Genomic DNA, 24972 nt, shown 5'->3' with positions numbered 1-24972 from the left:
AGGCTGCAGCAACAGTGGAAAGTTGGTTGGTATTGGGTGATCTCTGGCTTTATAACACGAGAATCATCATTTCCACCATCTCTTTACTATCAGTAACATTTTCTCCCACAGGTCTCTGCCCCGCTATTGCTATCACACTGAATACATTCAAACAAGTGCATTGGTCCCCTGTCTGGTAGGATAAGTTCAAGGATAAGCTCAAAATATTCAAATCAATGCAAAACAGAGACAAAACACTGCAAGCATCACTGCATCGGAATAAGCTAACATTCAATAGCAAAGCTCCGAGAAGATGCATAAAGTTATTTTAGCAGGGGGAACTCCTTCCTCTACAAGAGCTGACAATGTCCACATGATCCATAAATAGAGTCCATAAATAAAAACATCAGTTCTTAAAATACTTCTGGAGATAGTCCAGAAAGTAGCATGGACCACACTTGTCACAATTAATCCTGCAACAGAAAATTACTTTTAGACAACTATCAAGCTCCTTACATCTTTTACAATAGCTGTGTTTAAGAAAACTGATGGTTTGTCTGCTGTGGACCCATTGTGAGGTAGAAAGCTGGGAAGGCTATACTGATCCCTTATAATTTAGCTTTTTGTGTACAGCTGCTCACATGACTCTAAAGGCAAGGATATTTTCAAAAGGAAGCATTCATAACAAGAAATCAAATCGAGAGGCAACATGACACAGTGATGGCTGCTAACACATAACCCCCACATACCAAGTTCCCAAGATTGCTGCTCATTAAATACAAAACCAAAGGAAAACTTCTAAATCCCTATTAATTTCTTATTTAGGCAAAATTCATCTTAAACCTCCATAAAAAACTTCGGATTTGACCTGCAAATAATATTAGGTTGTCTGGCACCTCCGTCTCCTTCCCCTTTCCCTCTCACACCTCAAATAAATCAGACACACAAGTAGATCCGTGGCCACATATCCTCCGTCTCCTGACTCTAGACAGGCCAGGAAAGGCTGTTGATTAGATGTGAGTGCCAGGTGAGCCCTGATCAGGCATAGGCACTGCACAAAGACTAGACAGAGGTATCTCAAGATCAAGGGGTTTGTCTACTTGGCATGCATCTTGTCCCAGAACAGAATGCATATAGCACTGCTATGAGTGGCACCGTATAGCCCCACCCTGAAACTGGAGGAGACAGAAATAAGGTTCAGCTTAACAACAAGACCTCACATTCCTCAGCTCCAAAACACATAAAAGCTTTTTGATTGAGCATATATTTTATAAGCATCAGCAAAATCTGAAATTACAGCCTTTCTGCCAAAAAAACCCACAAAGAACTGTTTTCATAGAAGAGGTACTATACCAAAGTCACAGCCTTCCATCCCCCAAAACAAAATCATAACAAAATATTTAATACAAAACAAAGCGTATTTTTCAACCATCTCCATTCAAATGCTGCTGAGTCCTTTGCTCATCACTACAAGAGTAGTACCCAGCATGCGAGTTAAGATTTACCGGCTAAAGAAGTGTAATTAGATCGGTTTTGTCAGACAAATGCAAATTTCCAAGTACAGACCTGGCCTTAAACCATCACACCGACAGCACACACCTATCTGATATGAGCACAATCAAGGACCCCAAGCTGACGTCACATAGATTACTGCACAGCAATAAGTAGTTTAGTCCCCTACAACCACACCAGCTAGGTTTTATGAGGAAAAAGCACTGTAACTCATGCTTAGAACATGACAGATCCCCGCAGTTTGGCTTTATGAAAAGTTATGGCAGGGAGCCGTAGGTGCTTGTTGCTTTGCACTTCGCAGTAAACATGCCAAAACCCAGAATTAGCTGCCTACAGAATAGCCTCCTCAGTATGTGTCATATCAGCCTTTTTTTCCCTTTCTAAATCATACAAAGAGCTATACTAGAAAAATCAGTTCTTATAGTAAGTCTTTCAATGTTTCCAAGCTGGTGTCTCTACTAATTTGAGTAGTTCTTACCATTTTAGCGTGGTAAATGGGTGTTAATTGACTTAATGACTCAAGTCTACTAATTCATCATAGAAATGCTGCAGCGATGGGATGCAGTTACAATTGGTGATCCCAGGGGCTGACCCAAACAGAGCACAAGTCTTTGAATGGCTAGGAGCAATCTCTCAACACTCAACTTGCCCCAGGGAACTGGTCTATGACATTTTTTAATCCCCCGTATTTTAGCATCCATGATGCTTCTGGAGAAGCAGTGTCATAAATAACTAACCCATAAAGATGCCCGTACTTAATTGTCCCCTTCCAATACCACACCGGCTGCACTTGACTGGCTGGACATTTTATTTCCTCACTCCCATTCCCGCTGAAAAATATCTGTATAGGATAGATGGATATTTATGGATACAGGAGCTGCTGTTTATGCTCTTTGCACAGACAGGTAAGGGAGGAGGAGGCAGATACAGAAGGAAACCCTTTGGTGACTGACCACAGCCACACTCCTGAGAGGTGTCCTTATTGATGGTGCAGGCTAGCGCAGCCTCCTTGGGAGCCATGGCACACTTGCTCTTCCATTCCCAATGCATGTCTGCATGTCTGAGACTCCTCAGGCTAAGGGACACCAAGCATTACCCTTTTCATTTTTTTTTTTCCCTCAGAACTGTAGCCTTTTTTACATTCAGAAAACAAAACCTAGTATTTAGGCTGACATATAGATTAGTAGTAGCCATACCCCTGCTCAAAAAGCGGTATTATCTGCTCTGGTAGAGATGGTTATTTTTCTTTTCATTAATATCACACACGCTCACTGTTTTTCCAGCACTCTGAGGTGGCTGGTTCCCAGAGGATATAGCAGGGACTTCTGGAGGTCATCTAGTCCAACCCCGCTGCCCAAGCAGGGCCACCTAAAGCCAGCTGCCTATGTCCAGTTGACTTTTGAATATCCAAAGGATACTCAAAGATGAAGGATGGAGTCTCCACAACCTCTCAGGGGATCCTGTGCCAGCACTCAGTTGCTCTCACAGGAAAAAAGTAAAAAAGTGGACGTATGGAGTCCAAGTCTGCTTGTGACAATCACATCCAGTGTTAACACATGGGAAAACAAAACAAACTCACCCTGTGTACAAACTGCACTGGGAGCTCATGGTAGCACTTCGATGGTAACCACACATACATTTGGCAAAAAGTCACTTTCATGACCGTTTGGAAGTCACTGGGAAGCCTCCATTGCATCCTTAGAGGCAGATCTTCTAACATCAGTCTTTTTATTGCATGTAGAGGTATTTCTAAACACAAAGCCTTTAAGTGAATACCAGCGCGTATCTGAAAACACCATTCTTTAGAGTCTGAACAGCCCCAAATTGAGAGGGCAGGTACTTCCAAGTGCATTCTTCAAGGCCTTGATTTTGTGCCTATTATGTGAAAGGCCCAGTGAAGAGCCTGAAAGTCTTTCCTTTGAGGTTTAGGAGGTTGAGGGAAAGAAAGGAGTGGAGTTACTGGGTCACTCACTCGGTGGCACCCCTGCCTCTTCCACTGACTGCAGCTGATGGAGACAACCTGGAGCAGCAACTCACCAACACATGGTTGTCAATAGGTTCCAACTCCTCTCCTGCAGCCTTCAAGGTATTGGTTTTCATTGCTCTCTGTCTTGCTGGTTTATAAAGAGCAGCAAAGACTATTTGGGGAGGGCGGGGAAGGGAAAAAAATTATTCCAGCGGTGTGAGGAAAACTTCTTGTCAGTAAAAGACATTTTATGTACTGCCTGTGGCAGCACACAGAGTGTGTTATTTACTGTTTCTGCTTCACAAACATGTTATACTGCTGGTTCAGGTGCCACCATTGGAGTGCAACTTGTCACCTAGTGACTCACAGCATCCTAGAGGAATAATGACAGCAGCAACTCATGACATTTCTTTAGCACTCTGGTGACAGATGTGCAACAGCTACAATTAAAGATCTTAGGATTTGTTGTCAATAGTGCATTTGGGCTTCAGAGCCAGTAGTTATTCATACACAGAGGCAGGCTAAGTGGCAAATAAGAGCAGAAAAGATGTTGTAGTCCTATCTTACCTTCTTTAGATCCAGAATTAGTTAAAAAAAAAAAAAAAAAGCCAGAAAACACTCATTTGAGGCGAATAAAACAAACTATGTGATGTGCTGGATTTGATGCAACAAGTATGTGGGCAAGGAGCCCTTCCCCAGCTGGCTCCTGGGGCAGCCACCAGCCACCCACACTGGGTGCTAACCCCAGCAGCTAGGACATGCACTGCTCCAACCCTCCAGAAACATTCCTGCTTCTTTCTTAACTTCTCCTCAAAGGAAAAGATATTTTTCTTTGCTGTTTTTTTGTTCTAAATACAGAAAAAAATATGTTTTTACAAAAAAAGCTACATCATACACAACAAAAACTATGAGCCTTCCACAAGTCAATTCAGAAGGGGTCCTTCCTGGCTGGGTGAGAAAGAAAATATTAAAAAAGTGAATGGAGGCAGAAGCAGCACAAAGGGGGCAGTGGGAGACTGGGCAGAAAACAGGGAGAGGAGAGGAGGAGGAGCCAGCAGCTACACTTCAGAAATCATCTTTACCACTGCAGGAGAGAATAAGCGGTTTGTCATTTGTCATGTTAGACTGAAGTTTTCTACTCTCCACTGTGCGATTGGCACTGAAACAGGGTAGATAGTAAAGGCCCTCACTTACCCCAATTAGCACAGGTTTCATTAAATTCAGAATTAGTTAGACCAGAGCCAGAAGAGCTGTCTAGCCCACGCCTCAGGGGCTCCCATTGCCTTGTTCCCTTTGTGAACATTATTTCCTAAACACTTTGTCCAGCCCAGTTTTAAATTACCCAAGTGATGGCATTTCCACAACTTCCCATAGAGACTCTGCCACAACGTAATTTATCTCAGAGGTTTTAGCCATCTTCTTTATATTTAGGATGAAATTAAGAAAATTTATGCTGCTAGTTCTCATTATCCTGTCCTTGGAGCACTCTCAATGCTGCCCGAGATTTACATGCTTCAGATACTTGTAAATAGCTGTTCTCCTCCACAGTTATTCTTTGGCCAAAGCACACAAATTTATTTTAATCTTTATAAATTAGCCCAGGCTGCCCTTTAATCATTTATCCTGATCTCCTCTCGGCTCTCCATCTTCGAGGCGGTCAGAAGCAGCCGTGTGCCTGGGAGAACCGTCCCTCAGCACCTGCTCCCACAGAAACCAGCAGCAGATCTGCTCTTGCTAGAGCAGGAAAGCCAAGCCTGGGCAGCAAAGCCTCGCCCCTCAGTGCTACTGTACAACAGGTTTTCATGAGGTACTAGACTGTTTCAAAGATTAAATAAAGATTGATATACAGAAGCTCACTGTTTTGCTCACGCTCACAGGTCTCCCTGCCTGTTTGCTGTGTCCCCAGCGTGGAGATGCTTGTGCGAGGAGCGCCGTGTTGACAGGATCGCGTGGAACGAAAGCAGAGATTTCCAGAGTTTCAACCGACAAGTCAGAGTCTCCAGCTGAGAGGAGGGAAATACACTGTAACGCGCTCACTGCTTCTGCAGATCTGAGCACAGCAGGAGGCGTGAAAAATGCACTCAGCTATGGGTTATCCTCAAAATACCTCCCACTTCACTCGGAAGGTGCCAAAACCTGTAAATTCACCCATTTGAATACAGTTATCAAATAAGATTTCATACAGCACTCTCACCTTTTACTGACACTTTTCCCTACATATCTCTTACTGACAATTCAGATATCTTAATCTTTCGGTGTTTTTTCAGCTGCTAATTCTGCAACTGCTTTAAAAAATTAAATCCTCGCATCTACCATGATTAATTCATTCTTCCTAAGTCCAGGCTGTTTACTGCTCTTTGTTCATTTACGCACTAGCTGTTTACAGATTCTTTCTTAATATTAGCTCTGTTATTTGCTAGAGACTCAAGTCATATTTACCATATGGTAATTGCAGAGATGACATGGACAACAAACAGTGGAAGCTGAGCTGCTACACAATTACAGTAAGTGGCAGCAGCCTCCAGGCTGTTTGCTGCCCCACCTTCAGTTCTTCTCCCCCCACCCTCTGATGGCTTTCCTTGCGGGCTGTATAAAGCCATATGCCACTCTGATCTCTACAGCAAAGACAGGTAGAGGTTTGTTCTTCACTATGGCATTACCAGACAGGATTATTCACCTTTTTCCTTTCAGTCTGAGCTTCAGCTGCAGGTCTGCCCTCCCTGGCTGCCTGCTCCACTCTGTTCTGTCAAGGGTAGGCAATTAGAAATATTGTCTGGAGCTACACACCTTCAACACCCACATTTTTTCTCTCATTGTTACAACAGTACTAACTTGCTCCTCTGCCCCATCCATGGTCTCAATGTGTCTCAGATATTTCACCAAGGGAGTCGCAAAGGACCAGATTTTACAGGGTAGCTGGAAGCTTAATGGAGCAGCTCTTTAACCTGCTTGGACACCTTGATGCCATTGAAATCACAGATTTTCTGCTGGACACGTAAACATGATTTAAAATTCCTGCAGAAAACCAGATGACTATGAGGGGCCACTGCTGCCTTCTCCGAAGAAAGACATGAGGTTTATTCTTTGGTTCCTGCCAAGAGCCCTGGGCAGGTCTCACACTCAAAAGAAACAGGGCTAAACCAGGTAAATACCTGATCTGATCCTTCAAGAAGACTCAAAAAAATCAAGGTTACCTATATGCACATGCCAAACTGGGAGCAGCGCATACAGCAAACACCTTGTCTGAAAAGGATGAGGCTCCTCCCTTGCCATTTCTAACATGCCTGCAAGGATACTCCCCTAATTCCCAGCAGTCAGCAAGTCTTAACTTAGGTACTAGTGAGGAACATTTGAAAACTGGATGCAGGGCATCACCGATCAGAAGAATCTCCTAGCAAAGTACATAATAATCACACTGTTGTTTATCTCCAAAGTGGATGCAATAACATTTCCATTGTATTCACAGCACTGCTTACATTAGCTCTCCTCCCTCAACCCTCCCATCCAAAAGCCTCCTTTTGCACAAAGTCATCTTGAAAGAGAAGACTGTCTTCCCAGCCTAGTCAACCTACACACCATCGGCTGAAGGCTGGCAAGAGAGAAGAGAGAGGGTCCTTAGGACAAGATTTTCTCTGGCATAAATCAGCATAGGTCCAATGAGCCCAAGGCAGCAGAGACAGCTTATTCTACTGGAAGAGCTGCCTGAGGAGCTTTGGCAACATTTTATATAACACAAATCTCCAAAAGGAAAGCTTCATCCCTCTCTTCCTTACAACTCAGGTCACATGTATCAGCTTGGGGGACATCTTCCTGCTTCTTCCATAACAAGTCTATTCATGTCCACCCTGCTTTGGTTCTTCTCTCCTCCCAGTGCTCTATCCTGGCCCTGTATTTGCTACAACTAGTCCTGCCAACAGGAGCAGCTGAGTCATGGGAGGTGACCACATCAGCCAAATGCACTGAAAAGAGACAAGGGAAGGAGAAAATCCTCCTTCCTCCCACTAGTCCAGCCTCCAGCAAACAAAGCCTGGAGTGTCTCTTCTCCATCACATACCTAGTATCACCTCGGATCAGCATCCTGACGTCCCTCATCCTAGAGGGGCAATAAGTCACCAGCCTAACGCAGGCACCTGGATAACACACTCGTTCCATGCAGCCACGCGCAGTATGGTCTGTTTAAGCCACCAAGGCAAAGAGGAGAGTCTCTACCCTGCCACTGAGGGGAACAGCCTCCCTTACTGATGCTAGTAGTCCCACATTTCCATCAGTTTTACTGAGGAGTTCAAGCCCCCTTCAGGCATGGCAGAAATTTTATTTCCATCCATTTCTGTGAAGAGATGATTAAAACTGAGATATGGTCTACTTGCTTTGAAGTCCAAATGTTTCCTAAGACAAGGCTAAGGCAAGAAAATTGCAGGGTCCCACTCTTATTGGGAGTTCCAGTGAAGGACTGACTTGACCACCGGCTAAGGCAGGAATGAACAATCTGTTTTCACAGCCTTACTCCACACTCTCCCTCAGCCCAGAAAACCCTCTTGCCCAGACATACTGCTGTGGTGCTGCTCTGAACCCAGCTCTTCCTGCCATCACTGATGCCAGTAATTCTTGTCATCTGAGAAACCTGACACAAGTGACGGAAAAAACCTGTTTTGCCCAGGAAAGGAGCAACAGTCCCCACACACCAGTGAGCGAGGAGCAGTGGGACGGAAAGAGCATCCCCCCAGGCAGAGCCCCCATTACTTTTTAGTTCAGGTCAGTGACACAAACGGGTAAAAGCACAAGCACAAAAGGTCTTTGACAAAAAGACAGTCACTTTTAAAGACAAGCAAAGCCTTGAAATGAATCCATTTGGCTGTGGGAGCTCAACAAGCAGACAAATTAATAAAAATGGGTTTTCAATGAACTTCAGCCCTGTATCCCAATAACTGTCTGCTCTGCAGTAATCCTTCCTCTCCCCGTTCTCCCTGCCCTCTGCTCTCCCCGCAGACACACATACAAATACTTCCGTGTTCCTTACCCTGACCCTTCCTCCCACAGCACCCCTGTGGTCCTTCCCATATCCAGCTACCAGCCAAGCAAGAGGCAGCACATACTGCAGCCCCTATTGAGCCCTGTGTGCCGGCCAGCTGGCCAGCAAACCACCAGCTCCACTGGTGCACCCTTCATTAAGTGCATAAGATCACGACATCTGAGTGACCAGCACCCTTTTGTCAGGTTTCTGGAATCCTGCACAATCAAAAATGCTTCTCAGCCCTTTCGCAACTCCCACACCCCCTCCCTCAGCTTTCTGCAGGAAATCACCTTGGTCAGAGGGACAAAGAGACCAAAAGAAGCTCAAGGCTAACATCAACAGAAAGCTCCCAGATTTGGGGTTATTTTATCTAGTGTGCAATGGTAACTTTTTAAATTCTATGCTGTGCATTTGTGCAATTTGTGGAACTCAATACCATAAGAAATAAATGAAGATAAACACTGGAAGGCTCAAAGAAAAACTAGATGTGCATAGGAACACTCAAAATATCTGTAGGTTCACCAGCCATGACGCATTCCTCCTTTTGCACCAGAGCATATTTCAACCACTTGCTTACTGGTTTTTGTGAAACTCTCTAATGGCTGTGCACATTGAAGGCTAGAAAAGCCCTTTTTAACTGAGCATCTGCTTCCTGACTGGGCCAATCTTTTGCTTTGTCCCAGCAGCCAAGCCCACATGGACCTGAGAGACAGGCAGAAAGCCACACACAGAAAATAAATGGGGGCTGAACATGTGAGGGATCCTGTTAGAAAACTGGGAAGCTAGGAGGCATGGAGCTGTTGTGGAAAGTGGAGAGTTGGGGCAGTTACTGGAGAATCATGAAGAAATCTATATATTTAAGAAGGAAGAGCAGAGGAGGGAAAAGGCCAGAGCAGGAGGGGTGGTCGTGACTCACTGGGATGCACGAAGAAGCGAGGAGATGGGTCTAGGCAGGCAACAGGCAAGCCATCAGTTTTTTGGGAGTGGCATAGGTGCACCAAGTGCAGCTGAGCATCTTGTCACCTTCAGTCTCCCAGAGCTTTCCCAGAGGGGAAGCAGCTCTGCCGTGCTCTGAAGGTTAAGCTGTGCCTTCTGCCTGGCACAAGAGCACAGTGCAGCCAATGGCTAAAACTGCCTACCTACTTAAAAGCAAACCCCAACACTGCCAGGAGGGACGGGCTTTATTTTTAGCTGGGACACCAGCAGGGTCACTGCTGGTGCTGCATTTCCCCATGGAAGCCAGGGTTTCATGAAGTGTGCTGTGTACGCAGGGTCACTGCAGGGGAAACATCTGTCAGGTCAGCTTTGGGGAGATGGATTATTTAAGTTAGAGAAAAGGAAACATTTACTAGAAGAAGTGAACCTGAAACTATTCTGGAAGGTTAAAATGGAAGGAAAAAATGATGCTTAAAGAGTGAGAGCAGGTGGTAATTTATGAGGGCAATGACTAGTGCACCCACCTCCTAGATGCTCAGACAGGAGAATACCCCATCATGTCTAACTCCAGCAGCATCTCCTCTGCTTACCTCCTACAACCGAAGCTTTGAAAGGCCCATTCTTGTTTAGGGGCTGCCAAAACAAAAGTAGAAGCATGTCATTGTCCCTCATTGGGATCTTTCACAAAGGCAAAGTACGCACAGAGAGACCCACCTTGCCTTGCACCTTGAAGACAACAACACTGAGACCTCCATCTCACTCTGGTCCTCGGGTTCTCCCAGGGGTCCTCAGTTAGCCCCAAGGCAGGCAGCTCCCCCAGGACTGGCATACTGTTTACACACAGCATCCTCAGCAAGCACAGGGCAGCAGCACAAACTTAGCCCACTGCGGCCTCATGAGGACAAGGAGTCAAGTCCTCCCCTGCTAGTGGGTTTCGTGGGTGCAAGCCTAATAAAACAGTTGGCACCACTCCCGCTCACACTGCCAGGGAATGCAGTCTGGAGGCTTCAACATGGAGAGATTGCTGTTGATGAAGTGCTGAGTGCTCGTGTGAAGCTTTCAAGGACTTGAAAGAATTGAGAGCAGACGGAAAGTTCTCATTTTATTCTCTTCTTGAGGAACCTGAGTCCATTTGGCATGTTGTGTCTAAGAAATAGCTTGGCCTAGACTCTGATTTTTTTTTTTTTTTTTTAAATCAGGATCAACCCTGGTACGTGTTCTTGGGAAAATTTTATATTAGAAATTATTTTGTCTTTTTTCTGCTGATTCTTGTGCCTCTTAATAGCTTAAGAAGTGTGTTGCAGACTCCATCACTCTTTGCAACTAATTTGCATTCAGGACTATCCATCTCATCAAGAGTAGACTTCAAGGCTGAACCAACTCCAAGCCTTAACTGCTGCAGGCAATTCAGGCAGGAGGTTTATAGGTGGAAGCAAGGCTTCTTAAGTCAACCTGAACAATTTCCTCCTCTGGCCATTCATTCCTACTCTGCAGTAGCTCTCTCTTTTTTGTTGGCTTAACAGTTTGCGTGGCTATGCCATGAGTAAGGACCAGGAACCGATCTGGCTGAAAAGTCAGCTGGTCCCATCACCTGGCCACACATGCCTCTGTGCCAGAACCTGCAGGGGATGGCACAGGAGCAGGAACAAGCAGCCAGAGGCTGTAGAAACCAAGGTACAAATGACAGGCATGGCAGAGGCATTAGCTGTATGGGCAGGTTTTTGCCTCTTGCAGCTGTGAATACTGCAGTACCTCCTGGACCGTTTAACAGCCTCTTTGCACTACACAAAGGCAGAGACATCTCCACCTCCATTTTTCCCAACTCATGTGCCTGTTCAAGGGTCATTGAGTAATCCAAATCAAAACCATGGAAGAGGATAAAGGTGCTTATTAAGGTAAACTTTAAGCTCAACATCAAGATCTCACTTCCCACAAACGAAGGTCCACCTCAAGGTGGTAAACCAATATATCCAGGCCTTAATGCCCCAAAACAAATTTTCCTGAGAGCAAACAGTATGGAGGGCAAAAGGAAGGATTCTTCACACTAAGCATTGCTCTGGGTCCCCATCCGTCATCAGCCAGGGTGGGCCAGCAGTGCACCGCAGAGGCAGCGCTGCCTTCCCCAGTCTGGGTGTAAGGAGCTGTGGCACTGGGGCAGCAGTGGGTTTCACAGCCCACCCGCACCCTGGTGACAGACCCTCTCCTGCCACTGCCTGCATTGAGGGGAGCTAGGACACATCCAGATTTAGCTGCAGCCCAACCACAGAGCGAGGTGCAGACATATTCTAGCTTTCACTGCTTTTACCTCTCATCTCTCACCAGCACACAGCACACCAGCACCCTGGTAGGGCACCTTGCATTGTGGGTACTGGAGGCCCTGTTCTCTCCTGGGCATGTCACCTTCAACACAACCTCAGCAATCAGGCCTGAGTGCCTTCTCATAGGCACGTCCCTGCATCGGTACATTTCTTTTGATTAAATCCGTATTCTGCTTTGCTGCTGGAGAGTACTGCTGTTTGCTTTGAGACAGCCTAGGAGAGGGTGACGAGGAGAGCAGTGGCAATGCAGTCTCATATATCTACAGTTTCTAAAACTCTTTGACACCTCCCCGGTTGCAAAACATGCCCAGAAGCATTGGATATTTAGTATTTCTGATTGCTCTTGACCTGGCTGTCTCTGCTGCTGTCCTGAGTTAGGAGGCTTAGGTAAAAAGACAGTGGAGTAGGGGAAGGCAGCAAACAGACCAAGTCCAGTTTTGCAGCCTTGAAATAATCTGCTGATGAATGGAAATGCTGAATGGAAACAGAAGCTTCTCCCTAAATCTGAGTGCTCTGGAAGCGCTCCCTGGTTTATTATGATGGAAAATCCTCATTGGAGTGTTTCATTAGAAAACAAGCTATCACAAAAGAAATGTTAAGAGCCCTAAGCTCCCCTCTCTACCACGATGTCAACTGTCAGAAACATCAATGACAGCTCAGCTGCGTGATCAAAGGCTCCAGCAAGCGGATTTAAAGACAGAATTACCAGAAAATTGAGAGTTGAAGGAGCACAGGGACGTGATCATCACCTGTTTATAAATGTGTCTTACAGGGTGAACTAATTACTTTATGATGCTGTAGCACACAAACAACAGCACATGAGTCTTCTCATTGCAACAATGGCAAGACAGGGTGGTGGTGGCATCTTCAGAGTGGCATGACACATCCCTGCTGCCTGATGCCTTGCTATTCCTGCAAAACCCTGAGACAAAAATAAGTAGAGGGGAGACTGGCAGGCCAAGGAGCTAAACTTTGTGCATAGACATCCATGATGGCCCTCAACCAGAGCTTGCAGTTTGAAGCATTAAGGCAGAAAGAACAAGGGGAAGGAGGAAGCCAATTACTGTCTATACCACATTAGTCCCCAGGTGGCCCAGCAGCCCACTCAAGCTGCAAGAGACTCAAGTTGGTTCCCAGATTTCATTCCAGAGGTAAGCACAGACAGCAAGCTTGTGATCAGCCTCAGACCCCACAGTCTCACATCACTGCAATCAGTAAATACGCAGGACCACAAGCTCAGCAGCAGTGAAAGTGCTTTAAAGGTGCCCCAAAAAGAGCTTGTGATCTCACGTATCTCTCAATGCATAAAACTCTTCAGGACAGAGACTAACATTTATTAGACATCTGTATGGCACTTTGAAACACAGGCTCCCAGCTGGGCTGATGCCTTTAGGAGTTATTGTTATCTAAACAGCAAATCAACAATAGTATTAATCTATACCACAATACCTAAACACAGTGGGTGATGGTAGACAGAGCATCACAACCATCCATTACCTGGTTTCAGAGATTTTAAGATTTTTTTTAATCCATATAATTTAATTTCCTTCATTTTTTTAAACACAGAATTAGATATTACTGCCTGATTACAAAAAAAAAAAAAAAAAAGGCCAGTAATCAAAGCCATCTTTTTAACTGTTGAAGCACGCAAAAGGCATCTGAAACACAACAGCAGCAAAGAACAGAAACTATCTGTCAATGCCACTTGGTCATTGGGGAAGCTTAGGGGAGGAGACTGATGCTGTTTGTTTAAAACAAGCAAACAAAAACCTGACAGACAGACCATTTATCTGTATAGTGCTTCACTTGAAAATATTGGTGGAGGAAATACATCTTAACTTGGTTTCTAATAACATGTGCTGACACGCTGTTGTAGCCCTTCCCTGCCTTGGGGATGGAGGATGCCCATCGCAGGAAGGACTCTCTGAAACAGAGGGATGCTTGTGGGATCAGGCATATTGTGGCAGCAGGTCAGCCCAGGTGCTTAGTGATCCTTCTAACTGTCCAACCAGCAATATCATAGTAGCTGCCACACTCAGACCAGCCTCATCTGACTTCAGCCCCACCAGCTCCAGAGGAAGGCAGAGGAAGCAGGGAGGCTGGATACATCCCTGGGAACCTCTTTGATTCTGACAAGCCAGCCAAGCTGAGCAGCAGTGCCTCGAGTGCCCTGTGACTGTCATGAAGAACAACTGCCCACGACTCTCAACAAGAAAGTCAGCTCTGGTTGGACTGGGCAGCTCCTGCCCTCACACTGGCCCAGCAAGAAACTATGGAGCACAGCACGCTGCATGACTCAGGCCACGCTCAGTAACTCATTCCACACTCTCCTATTCTGGGTGCTGGTGCCTGGGACAGCACAGAACATGCTTCCTGCGCTGCCCAGGGCAATGGAAAGGACTACCCCACCTGGTGACAGCGTCTGCAGTCCCCGGCGCCACCCTCTCAGGTGGCAGCTTTACAGAGAAAGTGGGCAATCTCTCTACAAGGGCCGAGCGCTACACAGAGTCATATTAGGATGGCTATATATCTGTCTGCCCTCTTGCACTCTGTCATCCACTAGTTACTGCAACCATGTTCTCACCAAATCCTCACCCAGGTAGAAAAATATCATTAATGATACAAATGAGACCCAAATAGATGAAAGGATGTGGCTAGCAGCATGCCAGATGCTTGTCAGAGACCAGGATCCTACCTGTGCTTCCACTGCCCTCACACAGGACCTCAGCAGCAGGATTACCACAGTCAGTTGCACCTTAGGCATTTGGGAAATGCTTAATAGAATAGGACTCACATTTGATGTGGGGGAAAAAAAAAAAGACTGCTATAATACACCTTTTACCTAGGGCTCCCTGTCTTCCCATTCAGTCCCCTCCTTCCCTACCCTGGTTGATTTAAAACCCCTTTATTTAAAATAGGGGGTAACTGATTTGACTGCCATCACATTGCGTGCTCACAGCAGAGCTGAGGGCTCCTGAGCTGCTCTCGCTCCTCCCCAGACAGCCCTCGGCAGTAGTTGGACGTGCTCTTTTCTAACATCACTACTTCTGCTCAGGAAACAGATCTTGTTCCAGTTGACCACAGAAGCCTGAATGTATGCACCAAACACCACTTACTTTCTTAGCTAAACCATGACCAGGGTAAACACCTGCAACAGCAGTGGATGGAGCAGGATTAGGGACTCCCTAGAAAATTTTGTACTGGGGGGAGCAATGCATCTCCCCGCTGCACCAAACCTACAGAGCACCTTCAAGGCCTCTGTGTCTCAGCAGTCCCCCAAAGGCAGCTCTGCTCTCCTGGGCCTCCTGCCAGGCTCCCAGAGAGCATGGGATGAGCACTCTTGAATGGGAAGATGCCACTGACTGTTACCTAAGTCTTCTAGCACTGTCCTCTCCATCAATAAAAACCAGCTCAACAAAATCACCCTTTTGCTCTATGAAGAGATGCAAGGAATTAAAGGAATATACATACAAGCACGAGGGGGTGGAGGGTGCGGGGGTGGATGTGCATAAGACATCCCTTCTCACCCCCCACGGTTCCTCCAGTGTCTTGCCTTACATCTGGAATAGATTTTTAGGGGGAAATTCCCAGAACAAGCCCAGGAACAAACAGAGGAGCCAGGAACACCAACCATTATGCTACAGCTTCACCTGGCGGGGGGGGGAGAGGGAAATGGCCATAGCCTCACGTTTCAGAATAACAGAAGAAAAGCCCAGAAACACTTGCAAGCGTTTCATCTCCCACCCAGTGTGACTGATACTTTAGACACAGGTGAAAAAGATAAAGCCCTGAAGCAAGGCTGGGAGGGAGGAAGAGTATGAAATTACCCAACATTTAGGTCAGCTCATATGTGTGCGTGTGTCATTTCTCTCCCCCTGCCAGTCGGGGGCTGCGGGGGCCCCGCAAGCAGCCCCGTGCCCTATTTAGGGCAGAGCCTGGCTCAGCAGCTATATTTGACACCCGGGGTAAACAAGCCGGCCCCGGCGGACAGAGCGCGACAGCTGCCCCGGACGCCGGCCGCGGTGCCCCCACCCCGCGGCCAGGGCTGGCGTGGCCCGGCCCGGTCTCCCCACAGCACAGAGGAAAAAAAAAAAGGAAATTAAAAAAAAATAAGGGGGGGGGAGAGAAATTTATAGCACTGCATGAGAGGCTCTTCCCCCACCTGGCAGCCCCAGGCAGAGCCACCCCCCTCCGGGCTCCCCGGCATCCCTGCGGGCCGCGCCGTGCCGAGCCGGGGCACCCCCGCCCGGCGGCGGGAGGGATCCCGGGGCCGCCGCGCACTGTGCCGCCGGCTCGGGCTGCTCGCTGCCGCGCACGCCCCGCCGGAGCCCGGCGGCTCCCGCCGCTCGCTCGCTCCATCCCTCCGCCAGGCCCCGGCCCCGCAGCGCCCGGCCCGGCGCCCCCTCCCCGGCGTGCATCCATCCCGCAGCGCCCGCTCCGCGCCGTATGCAAAGCCCTCCCCCCGCAGCACACACACGCACCCACACATACACACACACACGGAGCCGCCGCGGCTCCGGCAAAACAGCACGAATGGGGCGAGCGCCCAGCGCCTGGGCAACATTAAATCCCAGTTCCCTCCCAGCCCGGCAGATGAGCCTACAAAGAGCCCTCCGCCACCCCCCCGACACCTCCGGCCATTCGCATGCAAGGCGTGAATCCCCACTTATAGCAGGACACTTAACCGGCAGCCTTGTGTCTCCCACGGAGCAGGGGTAGCACCCTTTTACTTACCCCTTCTGGTTGCTTTCCTGACTTTTTTTTTTTTTTTGAGGGTCGGGCGGGAAGGGGGGGTGATGGCTCCGCTCGCTCCCCAATACAAATCCTTCCGGTTCCTAAAGGGAGCTCATCGCATCTCCCGGTGATTCACCGACGGTGTGTGCGGGTACGGGGGGGCTCGCCTTTGCATGTCAGTCCAAGTTGCCTTGCTCGCTACAAAACCTGTGCTCTCTTTTGCAGCTGTCAGGGCGAGCGGGGAGGTGCATCTGGAAAAAGGGGTGGGGGTGGAGGTAAAATGTTGATAAATCCACCAGCCTTGATCTTCAGCTCCGTGCGGTGGAGTTTGGGGAGGGAAGGGAGATCTGGCGAAACGGGAGGAGGACGGAGATGAATGGGGGTCGAGGGAGGGGGGAAGAGAAAATTGATTGTACCCCAGATTGCCACTGAATCTGCTGGGCTTCCCCCGCTCCCGCTCTCACACCGTCGGCGCTCGGTCCAGGCTTCCCAGCATTACGGTGCACGGCAAAGCACTGAGCCTGATTTCTGTGAGCCAGCGAGGTTTGCACAACTGCAGCAAGAAGCCAAATCAAAAAGCCAATCTGCGAGCCTCCAAACTCCACGTCACCCTATCAGCTGGGAGCGAGAGCTGCAACAGAATTACAAGCCATGCATATTTATTCTTCTGAATCCAGGGGGGGATTTTCAGACCGTTTACAACAAGGCACCACGAAACCAGAGCAAACCCCTTCCAAAACAAATAGAGGCACGTAACGTGCACACACTCACAAACACACCCCTCTCTCTGACATCTCCCCGGATATGTATAGATAAATATACACTCACTGAGCTGCGATCACTCCTGCACCCTCCAAGTATATTGACTTGACTTTGTGTATTTCAAGCAAGGGAGGGGAAGAACACAGCAGTTGAGCCTCAGAGCAGAAGATATTGATTGCATATCTGAAATTTAAAGCATCTGCCAGTGCTTCTGAGAGATTAAATATAGGCAATGTAATTATACAGGCAGCGTTGGTCATGGTATCCATTTGAAGCAGCATGCTTCGGTTTTGTGCTTGCAGAAACCACCTTTTTTTTTTTTTAACCAAAGTCAAATAACAAGTTGTGAGACAGCAAGTCATTTTAAGGTAAAAAATAAATGTTGCCTCCAAAGTTACTATTTGACTTTGGCAGAAGATGAGTGGGGACTGTTTTACAGGGCCATGGAACAGGACAGTAACTTTATGCCTTGCATAAGACACATCGCGATGTTTGCACACAGATTGGTTTTGCCTTGTGATCCACAGCAGTTACGGGCAGATGCGTGTCTCCAGGAAATTTACCTTCTGGCATGGTCTCTCTCTTATTTAAAGAACAAGCAAGCCCATGTACTACAAGGCAACGATGCCTGACACAGGGCCATTCTGCCACAGGACGGGGTGTTTCATGCTCCAGAGAGAAGCTGTCCTCATTCTGTGGTCCCCAGTGACTCCCCTTACCCTGTGATGTGATGAGAGAGCAGAAGCTTCCTGGTGAGACTCAAGCACATGTGCAAGTGCAAACCATCCCTGTCAAAAGCAGCTGTGTAAACTGCCATGAGAAACCTGAGCCTGAGTCCTACTCTGGGCAACGGCTTTACCTTGGCCAGGCACAGGCAGGAGATGTACAAAGAGAGAAGGGGAATGGGCGGCAAAACAGTTAGTGGGAGAGTGTCACAAAGTAGTTGCATTTACTTCATGCTGCCAAAAATGGGTGAGGAAAGCTACAAATGAGCTGTGGTCCCCTGCAGGAAAGCATAAACCACCAGGTCCCTCAAAGTCAGCTGGCACATTGTGGTTACGGCTCTGAAGGGCAGCCGCAGGCCCCGCACCTCAGGACAGATGGGAACCTGGCAGAGCAGTTACCCATTCTGGTCTGGTTACTCATGGTTATTAGTTAGAGCAAAGCATAGAAACACAAAGATAGAGGGACAGCCGGAGAAGGCCATGAGGCAATACGGTTGCTGCCAGGTGGGGTGAACGAGCAGGAGATGGCAGCACAGAAGACTGCTGAACAGTCTTGGGTCCTGGACTCAGCTCTTTATCTCCCAAATGCTACTTGCTGCTCCTGCTGTCCCCAAATAGCCTGAGCAAGGCAGTATACCTGTTGAGAACATGGGTGGGATGCATGCAAGCCAGAGGACAAGGTGAGATCTAACATGTGCCAAGGTGCCTGTTTGGGGTGCCAGCCAGCCCCACACAGAGCTGCATGGCTGGATGATGCTTCTGTGTAACTTCACGGAGGGGAAGAGCTTTCCAGGGCCCAGAGACACACAGGCACATGTGGGCCAAGGCATTAAAATGCCCAGCAGTCTCATCAGAGCTGTGGAACATGTGTATTAACATTGACGCATAAAATCAACAGCACAGCATCAATGACTGAAACTCAAGACTGGGTGGATGCAGGAACCCTGGTGCTGGCCAGTGTCACCCCATCGCCAGGTGGCCACCTCCAAACTGCAGACCCCTGCCAGGGGACAGACCCTGAGGGTGGGAGCTCTGCAGTCCCCTTGAGCATCAAGGGAAGGAAACTGCCCCAGATGGCACAGGGGAAGAACTCTCCCAAACCGCAGCTCATCATCAGGTGGTTCCAAACAACTGCTTGTGTTTAAGGCTCCGTGAGAGCAGGTCTGGAGTTGAGGAATGGCAGTACAAACTGCTTGTCACCATGACATTCTTTATGTCTTCCGTCTTAAAGGTGTGCTCACAAGGTACTGGCCTGGGCTGATATAATCCAACCCCTTTATAGAATAATACTATTAAAAGTAAAAAAAGGAAAACCCTCTTGTTTATGTTAGCTTTAGCACAATCTCACTAAACAAACCCGGATGCCAATTTTTAATGAATACCAATATCACTGAATGTTTCCAGTGTTGCCCCACCTAAACCAAAACCACTGGAAGACTATCAAATAACAATATATTGAAGGGTCACACACTAGTTCTTTCACAAAAGCTTTTCTCACTCTCTGTGAATGACAAGCACAATTAATAATTACATTGTGCAGCAACAAAAAAAAATATAACATTTGTGAAGCAAAACCCATTCCCCTCCAGACTCCTCTGTGATCACTTGAAATGGAAAACACAGGTAGGCAATGTCTCTCATAAACCAGAAAGGCATCTGTTTGGTGCTTTTCCCATGGGCAATCAGGACCTTAATACCACTCTCAAACCTGTCTTTGAGCTCTTGAGATTTGGGGCAGAACAAGAAATGCAGGCTTTGTTTTTCTTTTTCTTGGTCACCTAAGACTAGAGAAGATTTTTCTAACTTAATCCATGGTTTCACCATTCTATGGTTTTAGTCTTCTGCTGGCAAATATGCTGATAATAAAGATGCTGACAGTGGAATGTAGCCAACAGCAGCACTGTCGATAAAGACAACGTACAGAACAGGCATTGACTTGCTCTGCCAGGCCCATGTCATCTATCGACATAAAAAACTGCCAGTATCCTACAAGTTTCTGAAGAAACTCTGGGAGTGTGTCAGCTGAGTCAGAAAGGGCATATTCCTTCACCTTCATCCACCAACTGTGCACTTAGCACGTACAGGTAAGAATTTCACACAGTTGCCATCCAAAATTTCAGATGCATATAGCCATATTACTGCCATATTATGGCCAACACCACAAGCTGCAGATTTTTCTCCTGCTTGGAAAATTTCCAGCTAAGCAAGGCCATAGGAATTGCTTCCACCATATTGCTGCCCTCCTCTGATCTTTCAGCCCTTGGCCCAATGGCATAAGAACATCCACAAACAATATCCACATTTGCTTGAGTACAAGCAGTCTGACTGCTCCTGGTCCAAAGTTTAGACTGGCACAGCCCCCTTTTTTCCTTCAAGACTTGGTCTCGGTGAACCTGGGCTCTGTATCAAGTTATTTTTTCATAGCTTTGCTTTTCCTCCCTCATCAGCTTTCATCAGGTGCCTGCTTATGTTCATGTCAGAAGAGATGGGATAATGTGACATTTATTAGTATGATGCATCTGCAGAGCCTTGAAATGAAGTTCAGAATCTAAGAAAAAATTACTTTCTAAGGGAAGAAGGAAAGGAGCCGCCATGTAGGAGAGTGCTTCAAGGCTATCCATGTTCACATGATCCCAGTTTAAGTGTAAAAGTCTGTGCTTCATTTTTTTTTCCCCATAAAAGCCTGTTTTGCAAACATGACTAAGGCTCCAAGAGCCAGTCTGGGCTTTCCACACACACGCATCCTCAATAGTGTGCAAGGTCCTATTGGACAAAGCCATGGGACACCTGGGACAGCCAATACTGTCCTCATGGCACTTCCGTGATCAGTAGGCAATTCCTCCACAGGTCCTCACAAACAGGTTTCTGCCACAGATGCACAAGGAAGGATGAAGCATTGCTCATTCTATGTGTATCCTTTGCACACTGATCAGGAAGGAGTGAAAACATGGGTTTAATCTCTCTGAACCACAGATGTGGCTGTAACAGGTGTCGGTTGTGATAAGACCTTCCAGTCTCATTGCAGAAATTCCCGAAGGGTTTAGTATGGGCTCAGAGGCCATGTTCCTCAGGTCTGCCTCAGAAGGAAGGACAGTTCTTTGTGCAGTCAACTTCACCATTGCAACTGGGTGCAAAGCAATGTAGAGACAAGCCCACATGTATGTGACCACAAACATGTCCTGGTCTGGGCTTGCCAAAGGTATTCTGTGTAAGTGAATATGGACCTAAAGGAACTTAAAACAGTGTTCAGCCACCATGTACTCACCCCACCCCCAATCAACCACCAACAACTAACTAAAGCTAGTCACTGGAAATCCAGGGCAACTCAAATCCTTGAAAACTTTTGATGAGAAGTGACATCTTCCAAAGAATCCACCTGACAATGTAGAATGTGGGCACACCTCACAACCAGATTTTTAGCATGGCAAAATCCAGGACACATTTTAATTCCAAAGTTTTCCATTTTAGCATTGGCTTCAGAAACGGTGTTGTTTAATAGACAGACCACTTCAGGGTGTAGAGAAAGTGGACATCTGTGGTAGAGAACACCCACTCAGGACAAACACCCTGAGGTGAGGCTTGGCAAGCCAGTGCATCTTGGGACACGAGACAGGCACCCATTCAAAAGGAAATTTCCAGCGTTTTAAATACCAGCCACAGATGGTGTTCAAGGGGACCTTCTCAGGTTGAGGAGCTCTGAGACTTTCCTTCTTTGTTAGCACCTTAGAGCAATAGGTCAATAGCAACTCTTACAAAATGGTGTATATGTTTTTAGAGGGACTTTGTAACGTAAGTTTTTTCCAGGAAGGACCAATGCGACTCTGTTGCTTACAGCATCAGGGTGTGGGCCAGGACAGAGGTCACAAGCAGATCCAGAAGTTCCCTTTCAACTGCAGTGACTAGGAATTGACCACCAGCCCCAAAACTGCTAGCAATACACCTGTTTTCTCAGCTGCAGAACAAGTACACAAGGCTGAGATTATAGCTGTGGACTGGATCTCCTCCCCATTCTCACTGAGGACCAAGAAGCCTGGCCTCAGGGGAGGAGGTCTGGCAAGACAGATGACAGCAACAGATACTAACATGGTGAGAAGCCTGCAAGCACATCAGCATGTTCTGATGGGTTCTCATACGTGTCTTACAAAGCCCTAGAGAATTTGGCTCCCAAAGTCACCAATTTATTTAACAGCTTCCCGAAGTCATTTTGAATTCCAGAAATCAATGGGAAAAGCTCATATTTCATTGATTTTTGAAACCCAACAAAGACAAAAATCAATTGTACCTCTACTGCTCTGGTTTCCCTGTTAAACACTGGCACCAAGATACTTTTTTACTTCTTCCTGCACTACATGCTGGCTAATAACATGAAAAAAATCCATGCTTCTAAAACTAAGCCAGCTCTTCACGGAAAGGAGGATGCACAGCAATTCTAGAGCCGCAGCTGGTGCTTCAGCCAAGCGCCACTCACAGGTCAGCTTTCTCACACCTCTCTCAAACTCTTTCCCCTTCATCTTGTACCTGTAGTTTCAAGTTCTGGGTAAGCTACTCCATGGCCAGCAGACTTGCTAACAGGCAAAATTGTGCGGCTATTGTAATGAAAAATATGTTATATTGCAGATAGCATAAAGGTAGCAGGAGCATGTTGTCTTCTGAATTGGCTTCTAGTTCCTAAGGGTCTTCCACACCATCAGCAATTCAAACTCTCCCACCTGTTTTGCAGCTTGGGTGGCCAATGGACCTGCAGCCACCTGCCTACGCTGGTGTTGCCCAGCACAGGGCTGTGGTTGCTCAGCTCATGGGCGCCAAAATGCTGGTGTGGCTGTGAGTGCCCCTGCCCTTAACCTCACCGCAGTTTCTGTAGCGGCTGCAAACAAGGTTCCATGCTCTGGTTTGTCTACACTGTGAGCAAGCAAGATGCCAGAGCTGAAGGCCCCCAACCTCAGGGGATGTTACCAGACAGCACAACTACAGACCTTGATAGCACAGTCCAAAGGGGATAACAATAAATGCTGGATAAAAATAGAATAAGATTTTACTATTCCCCTAAGGTAAATGTAATAATTTTCTTAGCAAAACAGCTGAGACCTACTAAAAAAAAATAATATATATATATATATTCTATGCAATAGTGTCTCTTCCTTTAAAAATCTGGGACAACATGAAGAGTGCCAGATTGTCTTTTCCCCCTGAGCAGTTAGAAGAAAGCCATGCTTCCCTGCAGGAGACTCTGATCCTGGTTTATAAAAATCAGGGGAATAAAATGAACTGTAAAGTAAATGAACATCAGCTGTTAATGAAAGTTAACAGTTTAATTAAAGGAGTGAGCAACTTGTGCATGGAGAGATAGGTCTCTAGGATACATGTGGCTTCGGTCCCAGTCTAGCAGGATGCAGGGCACACAAATGGGATGAGTGGTCCTGGGTGCAGGGTCTGACCACAGACTGCTCTGGTAACAGTGGAAGGGCAGAAACAGTACACCTGGGAAGAGACCTGCCATCGAAACTCTGAGCAAGGTTTCCCTCTGCCACCACCCTCAGTGCGAGAGCCTTGGCTGTAAGTCTCTAGTTACATCATTGAACTGTCCTTCTGATGTGTGCCATGTTTTCGGACTAAGTGTGTGACAACACTTTGGGTACCCCTTAAAGTATTAATTTATTCAGGTTCTCCTAAAAGAGTATTATTCCTTGTTTCAATGTTTTAAAAAAATGCACAACCACAAAAGGACACAGGCACATGCAACCTATATGTGCTTAGATCCTGCTGAACAAAACCTGCTTGTCCTAGGCAGGCCGTCACAGCCTGAAGCAGTCCCACAGTATTGCTCTGACAACTGGATCCCACCCTTAGAGTAGCCAAAAGGATTCATATGGAAATAAGTTAATTTGTGGAGGAGAAAGGTACACTCAGATGTGCACAAAAGACAGGGTAGTCTTTCATTGCCCGGCTTTTCTTTCTAAAGGTCTTTATTTTGTCCTGTACTTGACACACACTTCTACCTTCAGCCTATGCCCTGTCCTCTGCCACTTTCTGTACACCATCTCCCACCTGCTTGTGCCTGTTGCCACACATGCTCTTTACACCACCCTTTATGTTGATGCTGTGGGGACGTGGGTTTAGCTGTTGCTCTTTGTTAACACATCACACAAACTGCTGCTTGGAGCAGCTCTGTCTTTCTCTCCGTGATAACTAACTTGCATCCCACAATGTGGGGAAGGAGTTTTGCTCTGGAGATAATAGGTGAAAAAAACTGGGAACAGCAGAAGATCTTCAGCCTGGAGAGTCTTAGGCTGCCCATCTCCAGTCATCAGCACCCTCCTGGGTGCTCCCAGTAGGGGGAGGCTGTGGCCATTTTGCACAGCCTCTCGTCTCTGCATTTTTTTACACTCATTTTTGCACTGCTTGCCATCTTGCAGCTACAGAGAAATATCTCCCACTTCCAGGAGTCCCAGTCACAGAGGGCTGCTCATGAATTGCTTTCCAAATACACTGACCTTACCCCTAGGGCCCCAAGCAGAAATACCAGGTAGAAAAAAAACACCTCATCTCCACATGCTGGTAGGAGATTTGTCAAGGTTCACAGCTGAAGCAGCCACCTGAACCACGTTTGACAGGTGTAGCTCAACATCACTCAGCACAGCTGGGCAGATAAGACCCAGCTGGCAACACTTGGTGTACCGCAGTAGAGCCCTAACGGGCTGAGGGGTGCTTCCCTCAGCCTGGACACCCCAAGCCTCTCTTTCCTCCCCCATCTGCCTTATTTCTCACAACTGGGAAGTTAAGATTGTGGGAACTGCTATTTGGCTACCAAATATCCCCGTAGTGGGCTAGCAGGTCCCAGAGCTACAGGAGGAACCACCAGATGAGCCCAGATAGGTACCTGCTGGAAAAGGAAGACCACACAGCCTCCTTGTCTCAGGAACCCAGCCTGGAAGCCACAACAAGGCTCTTAGCAGGTATCAAGAATACAGATTAAACACCAAGCCCCAAGTCCTTTACAAAGCCTAAACTATGAGAAAATGCCATTTACCT

The 24972-nt window shown here is 47.1% G+C and overlaps 1 protein-coding gene across 8 annotated transcripts in view; it reads right to left on the bottom strand.

Moving 5' to 3' along the window:
* Positions 1–17003, bottom strand: part of SLC8A3 (solute carrier family 8 member A3) — a 122542-nt gene extending 105539 nt beyond the window's left edge. For 3 of the 8 annotated variants that reach the window (XM_065839793.2, XM_065839798.2, XM_065839797.2), the window contains exon 1: positions 16457–17002. The gene's annotated coding sequence lies outside the window, so the exon portion shown is untranslated. Of the gene's footprint in view, positions 1–9928; positions 10038–16456 lie in introns of all 8 variants that reach the window. The other 5 variants (XM_065839794.2, XM_065839799.2, XM_071809282.1 and 2 more) reach the window with 4 other exon arrangements.
* Positions 17004–24972: the final 7969 nt, after the last annotated feature.

This window comes from Patagioenas fasciata, chromosome 5, assembly GCF_037038585.1.
Source record: "Patagioenas fasciata isolate bPatFas1 chromosome 5, bPatFas1.hap1, whole genome shotgun sequence".
NCBI lineage: Eukaryota > Metazoa > Chordata > Aves > Columbiformes > Columbidae > Patagioenas > Patagioenas fasciata.
This window is presented reverse-complemented; position numbering and strand designations above follow the sequence as displayed.